We start from the raw sequence: 9,554 nt of genomic DNA on the forward strand, positions 1-9,554 counted from the left end.
GAAAATAGAGAGAGGCATGTAACAGAGGCTCATGAAAAATTGTTGAGAGAAGTGAAAAAGAAAAAATCTGTGAAAGCTTCTGAAAATTTACCTGTAATCGAGTAATATTTTTTTTTCTGAAATAAAATTGTGAGCATTTCTTCCTTTATTTATTTATTATTATTATTATTTTTTATTTTTTTTTTAAATTTTGACTTTGCACAAAAAAAAATTGTTTGTTGGTGCAGATAAGGAGTATGGCAAATAAGAAAAAAAAATGTATATATATACTCCCCCTAAAATTATGCACAGAATATATACATGCCCTTTTTTTTTTTTATATATATATATATATTTTTATAATGATTGTTAATCTCAAAATATGAGTCTCCCCCTGAGTTAATGCACTAGAAATTTCATAAAATTGAAGAAATAAATTACCAATCTATGACACCAAAGACCCTTAAGATCTGGCCATAAACAACTACACCAAGTGCACTAGCAAAAAAGGAGAAAATAAAAATAAAAACAAATACTTCAATCAAGGTAGAAGCAACCAATATTAAATCCAAGAAAATTTGGAGCACATATAACAAGTAAAAAAATACAACACAGTGCAACAAAAATTTTAACATGTTGATCGGTGATAACCTTGATGAACGGAAGAAATTGAGACGATTGGGTAGATCGATGACGAATTTTTGTAGATCGGCAATGGATCTTGATGGATCAGTCACGGATCTTGATGGATCGGTGATGGAACTTGATGAATCGGTGAAGATGGTGATGCAGATTTCGGGTGGAGAAGTGATGGAGTTTGGAAGATTAGTGAGGGATTTGGATGGATGGTGATAGTGATGAAAGTGATCGATGATTTTGTGGATGGTGGAGTTGGTTGTTGGTTATGGTGAGGGTGGAGATGGAGTCGGCTAAGGGTAGAGGAAGAAGGGGAGAGCGAGACAGCAAGAGAAGGAGAAAAAGAGAGAGTAAGGGAGAGAGTGGGTGAGAGATAGAGACGGAACGGAAGAGAGAGAGAGAAAAAAAATTATATATATAAATATATGTATATTATTATTTTGGTTATTATTTTTAATAATAATAATTATTATTTCAATATTTATTTTATTTAATTATTAAAAAATTATTTTTAATATAAACATTATATTGGAGTATTCATCATACCAAGTTCTGTTCTAATATAACAAAATTGTTCTTCATTTAGAGGCTTGGTAAATATGTCAGCTAATTGACAATTTGTAGGCACAAATTCGAGTTCAATGTCACCTTTGAGTACATGATCTCTCAGAAAATGATGCCTTATTTCAATGTGTTTAGTGCGTGAGTGCTGAATAGGATTTTTTGAAAGGTTAATGGCACTTGTGTTGTCACATTTTATAGGAATATGATCATAGTGAAGTCCAAAATCTTGAAGTTGTTGTTTCATCCAAAGCAATTGTGCACAACACCCAGCGGCGGCAATGTATTCTGCTTCAGCAGTTGACAAAGCCACTGAGTTTTGTTTTTTGCAAAACCAAGAGGTGAGTGAGTGTCCAAGAAAATGACAAGTGCCACTAGTGCTTTTTCGGTCAAGTCTACATCCCGCAAAGTCGGCATCTGAGTAACCAAAAAGTTCAAAGGTGGTTCCCTTAGGATACCATAATCCCAAATTTTGAGTGCCGACAAGATATCTGAAAATGCGTTTGACTGCGATGATGTGTGACTCTTTCGGTGCGGATTGAAAACGTGCACACATACAAACACTAAACATTATGTCGGGCCTACTTGCAGTAAGATAAAGTAAAGAACCAATCATACCTCGATATTTCTTCTCATCTACGGGTTTACCTTGCTCATCTTTGTCGATTTTTATCGATGTGCTCATTGGAGTTGCTGCAGGCTTTGATGATTCCATTTCAAACCTTTTGAGTAGATCTTTGATATATTTCGTTTGATTTAAATGGATTCCTTCATTAGTTTGTTTAATTTGTAGACCAAGGAAGTAATTTAATTCCCCCATCATACTCATTTCAAACTCACCCTGCATGTCTTTAGCAAACTCTTTGCACAAATTTTCATTAGTAGCACCAAAAATGATATCATCAACATAAATTTGAACGATTAGCATATCTTCCTTTTTAATTTTTATAAAAAGTGTTGTATCAATTTTTCCTCTACAAAAACCTTTGTCAAGTAGAAAATTACTCAATCTTTCATACCATGCTCTAGGAGCTTGTTTCAAGCCATATAAGGCTTTTGAAAGTTTGAAAACATGATCCGGGTATTTATGATTTTCAAAACCGGGAGGTTGTTCAACATAAACTTCCTCCGAAATGTACCCATTTAAAAAAGCACTTTTAACATCCATTTGATATAATTTAAAATCTTTAAAACACGCAAAAGCAAGTAACATTCTAATAGCTTCAAGTCTAGCAACTGGTGCAAAAGTTTCATCAAAATCAATTCCCTCTTCTTGATTATAGCCTTGAGCTACTAATCTAGCTTTATTTCTAGTAACAACTCCAGATTCGTCCATTTTATTTCGAAAAACCCATTTTGTACCAATAACGGGATGATCCTTAGGTCGAGGGGTCAAAAACCAAACTTCATTTCTTTCAAATTGATTTAATTCTTCTTGCATTGCTAAAATCCAGTTTTCATCATTTTCAGCTTCTAAAAATGATTTTGGTTCAATTTGTGAAACAAATGCCAAGTTACCACAAATATTTCTAACAGAGGAACGGGTTTTTATACCTTCCGCCGCATCACCTATGATGAGGTCTTTGGGGTGGCTATGAGCATACTTCCATTCTTTTGGTAGATTTGAGTCATTTTCTGGAAGAGTATATATTTCTTGAAGTTTCTCCATTGTCATTTCTTCATCATGTTCGCGTAATGGATTTTCTTCATTTTCCTTTTTATAAATGCTCTCCATGCTTGGTTGATTTTCTACAATATCATTACTTAAAAGATTCTTGGAAATAATATCGTTAGATTCATCAAAAACAACATGCACAGATTCTTCAACAAGTAGAGTTCTTTTATTAAATACTCTATAAGCTTTACTAGACATAGAATAACCAAGAAATATAGCTTCATCTGATTTAGCATCAAATTTTCCTAAATTATCTTTATTGTTATTTAATACAAAGCATTTACAACCAAAAGCACGCAAGTGACTAATATTTGGTTTTCTACCTTTCCAAAGTTCGTAAGGAGTTTTCTTAAGAATAGGTCTAATCATGGCACGGTTTATAACATAGCATGCAGTGTTTACAGCTTCCGCCCAAAAATATTTAGGCAAATTATTTTCACAAAGCATAGTACGAGCCATTTCTTCAAGAGTTCTATTTTTTCTTTCAACCACACCGTTTTGTTGAGGAGTCCTAGGGGTTGAGAAATTATGATCTATTCATAAGTCATCACAAAACTTAATAAAATCATCATTTTCAAATTCTCTACCATGGTCACTTCTAATACTACAAATATTAAGATTTTTCTCATTTTGAATTCTTTTACAAAGTTTTGAGAAATTATAAAAAGCTTCATTTTTGTGTGCTAAAAATAATACCCATGTATATCTAGTGTAATCATCAACACAAACAAGGGCATAAGATTTTCCTCCTAAACTTAATGTTCTAGATGGTCCGAATAGATCAATATGCAAGAGTTGAAGCGGTCTAGTAGTTGAAACGATATTTTTGGATTTAAAAGAAATTCTAGTTTGTTTTCCAAATTGACATGCATCACAAAGTTTATCTTTTTCAAAAACAATTTTTGGTAAACCTATGACTAACTCATTTTTTGAAAGCTTGGAAATTAAATCAAAATGAGCATGTCCTAATCTTCTATGCCAAAGCCAACCATTATCATTTATAGCAGATAAACATTTAATGTTGAAATGAGAAGATAAATCATGTAAATCAAACACATATACATTCTCATGTCTATAACCTACAAATAAAGTTTTGTTTTCTAAGGTATTTTCAATAGTGCAATGAGTTTTCTCAAAAATAACTCTATAACCTTTATCACATAATTGACTAATACTAAGCAAGTTATGTTTTAAACCTTCAACAAATAAAACATTTTCAATAATAGGAAAGGGATTTTTACCAATACTTCCTACACCAATGATTTTACCCTTGCTATTGTCGCCAAAAGTCACATATCCGCCATCCTTTGGTTGGAGTGTGGCGAACATAGCTTTATTTCCAGTCATGTGCCTCGAACATGCACTGTCGAGATACCATCTATCGTTACTGGATTTTGTCTTGAAACATACCTACAAAAATTTGATTTATCTATTGGTACCCATTTTTTCTTGGGTCCATAAAAGTTAGAATTTGATATCCTTGAGATATCCTTGGGAACCCACATCTTTTTTATTTTAGCAAAAGGATTTCTTTTAATAGGACATGAAGGTGAAATATGACCTTTTGTTCCACAAAAATGACATGTGAGATGAGAGTGATTAGAAGATGCATATACAAAACCATTTTTGGCAGTTTTTACTTTTGAAAAAGGTTTATATCCAATTCCGGCTCTACCAAAAGTACGGTTTTGATTTTTAAGAATTTTATCTAAAGTCTCTCTACCTTGAGTGAACTTTGAAAGAGTAGTTTTCAAGTCTTCAATATTTTCTTTTAAAATAATTTGCTCATTTTTTAAAGACTCGTTTTCTTTTTGCAATACAACTAAATGTTTTTCAGAAATTGAAGACTCTTTTTGAGTTAAAATCTCATTTTCCTTTTTCATTTTCATGGCTTCATTTTCTAAAACATTTATCTTGGAAGTCAATGATTCATTTTCTTTTGATAAACTTGAAATTACTTTCTTTTGACAATTATTTTTCAAACTAAGTTTCTTAAATTCTGCATGTAATTCATCAAAAGCTAATTGTAATTCATCAAATGTAAAGGATTCGTCATTTACCTCATTTTCATTTCCAAGTGCCATTAAACATAGGTTAGCAACCTCGTTTTTGCAAACTTCGGTTTCTGTATCGCTTTCATCACTATCTTCTCCCCATGCTGCAATCATAGCTTTCTTTTTGTCCTTCTTGAACTTTTTCTTAAGTTCTGGACATTCTGATTTGTAGTGTCCAGGTTTGTTGCATTCATAGCAGGTTACTTCAGATTTTTTGTGATTTTCTCCTCTTTGAAAATCCCTGTTGTTGAACTCTTTTCTGAAAAAATTTCGTACACCTTGTTTCTTTCTCACAAACCTTTGGAACTTTCTAGTGATGAATGCCATTTCCTCATCCTCATCTGAATCATCTTCCTTATCCTCTTGATGTTTCGAGGTGGATTTGAAAGCTATTCCTTTCTTCTTGTTGTTGTCCTCCTCTTCCTTTCCTTCTTGCATTATGAGCTCATGAGTTAAGAGAGATCCCATTAACTCATCTAGACTTAGCTTTGATAAATCCTTGGCTTCGGTAATGGCAATGACTTTTGTCTCCCAACTTTTTGGCAATGACCTAAGCACTTTTCTTACAATTTCAGCATTAGTATATATTTTGCCAAGAGAAGTTAAACCATTAATAATATCAGTAAAACGAGTAAACATTTGAGGAATAGTTTCATCAGGCTTCATTTTAAAAAGTTCATAATTATGGACTAGCAAACTGACTCTAGATTCTTTAACTTGTTCGGTTCCCTCATGAGTCACTATAAGCTTGTCCCAAATTTCTTTAGCGGTTTTACATGTGGAAATTCTATTGAACTCGTTGGCATCTAAAGCACAGTACAACATGTTTGTAGCTTTGACATTAATTTGGGCCATTCTAGTATCTGATTCATCCCACTCATCTTCAGGTTTTGGTACCCTAAGTCCATCTATAGTTTTGGTAGGAATTTTTGGACCATTACAAATAATTTTCCAACATTCATAATCATTAGATTGAATATGTATGGTCATCCTAGTTTTCCAATAGCTAAAATTTGTGCCGCTAAATAGAGGTGGCCTATTAGATGCTTGTCCCTCGGGTAAGGAATAACTAGGGGTTGCCATGATCTACTCTGAGACGGTTAAGTCACAAAAACTAGAGTCTAGGCTCTGATACCAATTGTTATCCCAGATAGGCAACCCAAGAGGGGGGGTGAATTGGGTTATTAAAAATTTTACAATATTAAAAATAACACAATATTCAGAATTTTCATAAATAAAAAAAAAACTGAATAATAATTATCAATATAAAAGTAGAAGAGATAGAGAGAGAAAATCAAACACTGCGATTTATAGTGGTTCGGCACGCCAGGCCTACGTCCACTCCCCAAGGAACCTCCTTGAGAATTTCTTTACTATCAATTGAATAAATACACCACCAAGCTTGTGGATTTGGCACAGGACTTACTCTTATCTATTGAGCCTCACTCAACAATAAATGCCCTACCCTTACAAAATCTCTCACAAAAATAAGGAATAAGAATAAGTGGTAATTGAACCCACTTTTACAATAATTCTCTCACAAAGAGTAGATATGAAAGTGTAAGAACAAAAACTAGACTTAGATCTGAAAGTGAAAGAGCAGAATACTCAGAATTTTGGAGCTCACAGAAATATTTTCTCTTCAAGTTCTTGATTTTTTCTCCACATCCAACACCTCTATTTATACACAAAAATATACCCGTTGGACACTCCTTGCTGACGTCATGGCTTACATAAGCACGCTCCTGACGTCATCGCTTACATAAGCACGCTCCTGATGTCATCGCTTACATAAGCAGGCTCTTGATGTCATTGCTTACATAAGCACACTCCTTAAATTTAAATAGTCAGCAAATGATAAGAATTAAAAAGATAAAAATAAGATTGATTTTTTCTTCTTGTTTTTTTCAAACATGGAGCCACCGTTTTTGTAGACAATTTAATACAAAGTTCACAACTTTCAAACAAACAAATAATTTTCTCCATCTAGTTTATAATATATATATATAACTCCATCTTGTTCTTCTTGTTTAATTATAATATGATATAATTAATGTAGTGTAAAAAATTTAATAGCGCACGTGATGTATTCTGCATATAATGTTATATAAGTTCTGATCAAAATTTTGCATACAGAAAAATCTCTATAAATAATATTTATGATGGATCTGAAAATATATGTCATCTTTAAAATATTGTATATGTTGTAAAGATTTTAAACTAAATGTATTTTACCACTCCATATTAATTTTGTCAAAATAAGACAACCCATAAATATCAAATTTGTCAAAATAATACAACCAATCAATCATTTTTGTCAAAATAATATAATTAATCAATTTGTCAAAAGATGAATAGTAATTAACCATATTTTTCAAAAAGTGAATAGTAAAGTTTTTGAAAATATTTAAAATAATCATTTTTGTCAAAATAATATAATTAATCGATTTGTCAAAAGATGAATAGTAATTAACCCTATTTTTCAAAAAGTGAATAGTAAAGTTTTTGAAAATATTTAAAATAATATTTAACATATATATTTTAAAAAGATAATATTATTTTATTTAAATAATATTTAACAAATATATATATTTTAAAAAGATAATAATTTGTGTCAAATAATATGTATATTAACTAATATATTTTAGACATCATCAAAATTAAATAATATGATTAACAGAAGCTAATTAACTAATCCTAGTTAACTAACTATTACAAAACAGTTTCATTAGCTAACTACACTAGCTAATTAAATACGAACAAATAGCTAAACACATTAACTATTTAGGTACAGAACCAAAGCATAAACTAGCTAAGGAAAGCAGTAAAACAAGGTCCTTAGAAGGAGAAGAGTGCATGCTTGCCCGGTCACCTCGTTTGGAAATCCATCATGATGCCCCAATTTGCCTCTGTTTGTAATTGCTCTCAGAAACTTACACCAAGCTCCAGATAGCTTCTAACTCACCTTGGGGACCTGTGGGAGGGTGGCCGACCGGTTGTTGATGTGGGAGACCACCTGCCGACCACTTTTTGTTGTTGCAGGGCAGAAAAAGTGGTCGGCCAGCTAGTTTTTTTGGCTAGCCGACCAGTTGTTGCTGCATTTTTCCACTTTGCTGCAACAGAGAGCAAGAAAGGGGATGGTAATGCATTTGCAAGATATGTGTGCACAACCACCCTCCCTATCATTTCATAAGCTCAAGGGAGTGTAGTTCTCGACCCTTGGACCACCAATCACGCATCTCAATGTATGATGGCCGAGAGGCGAAGTTGCTCAATTCAATATGAAATGAATGCACAAGTAAACACATAAAGCCTAAAACTCTATCATGTATGATCAAGAGCGTCGGCGACTGAGAATTAAGGCACGTTTCATAACTTCAAGTATGAAATGTCCCTTATTTCCCGTGTTTGGACTAACACCTATTCCAAACACAATGCAACACATAACATGGCATGCACAATGCTATGTAACATGGAGTATGCAAAAATGCAATGCAACACAAGCATGCAAATATGCAATATAACTTAAGCATGCAAACATGCAATGCAACATGAACAACCTAACAAGGCTAATGGCATGCATGCACAATACTAAGAACAACATGGCCCACTTAATGCAATGTGACATGATTAACTTAACAAAGCTAATAACATGCAAACTATGCTAATGCATGCACAATACAAACAACAACTAGCATACACAATGCAAATGGACATGGCATACACAAATGCAATGAACCATATGGCATACTCAATGCAATGTGACCTAAGCATGCAAACAACATGGCATACACTATGCGATGAATCAACATGCAAACAACATGGCATACTCAATGCTCTGAACTACATGGCATACATAATGCTCAATGGAATTAAACCAAAATGGATAGACCTCGGTCATGCCCAAATCAGTGGCCATAATGATGAAACCAAGGCACAAAAGACAAGGCATGCATGCACAATGCATTGGCCTTTCAACTAGGCCTAAGAGCACAACCCTCGAGAAGGCTCAAGGAGTGACAAATGCGGAAGTGTAACAACACTAAATGCACTGAAATTAAGTAAGAAATGATGCCAAATCATTCAATCAAACACAAGTATAGCATGCAAAGGTCCTAAAGCATGAAAGCTAATAAAGAGGACTACAAAGGAGGCATGCAATACATGGAAACTATGCATGAACCAACCATGGACAGAGTTGAAATAGGTCAAAACAATGACCAAAACATGCTAAGATGGAGGCTCAAAGACCTAGGCATGCAAGCATACACACTAGGCCACAATAAGACAACAATGCACAATACTCAAAGGCATTTAAAACATGAAAGAAGTGGGAATATAGTTATGCTATAAGCTCTAAAATGAAGTATTAAATGATGCCAAATCATCTAAATAGCCCAAGATAGCATGCACGAGTCATCAAAACACAAAGCTAGCAAGGCCAATTGCACTACAGCTATACAAAGCATGAAGCATATGGCAAAGGCAGCCCAAAACAGTCCTAGAACATGTTAAAATGATACTAAAACATGTATGGAAGGAAGCCAAAACAAGCTAACATGAAGGGCATAAGGCATAATGCATACAAGGCAAATATGGTGGATTACACTACACCTATTAAGACCAAGCATGGGATGACTTAACCAATA

The sequence above is a fragment of the Camellia sinensis genome, chromosome 6, assembly GCF_055761805.1.
Source record: "Camellia sinensis isolate YWXY chromosome 6, ASM5576180v1, whole genome shotgun sequence".
Taxonomy (NCBI): Eukaryota; Viridiplantae; Streptophyta; class Magnoliopsida; order Ericales; family Theaceae; genus Camellia; species Camellia sinensis.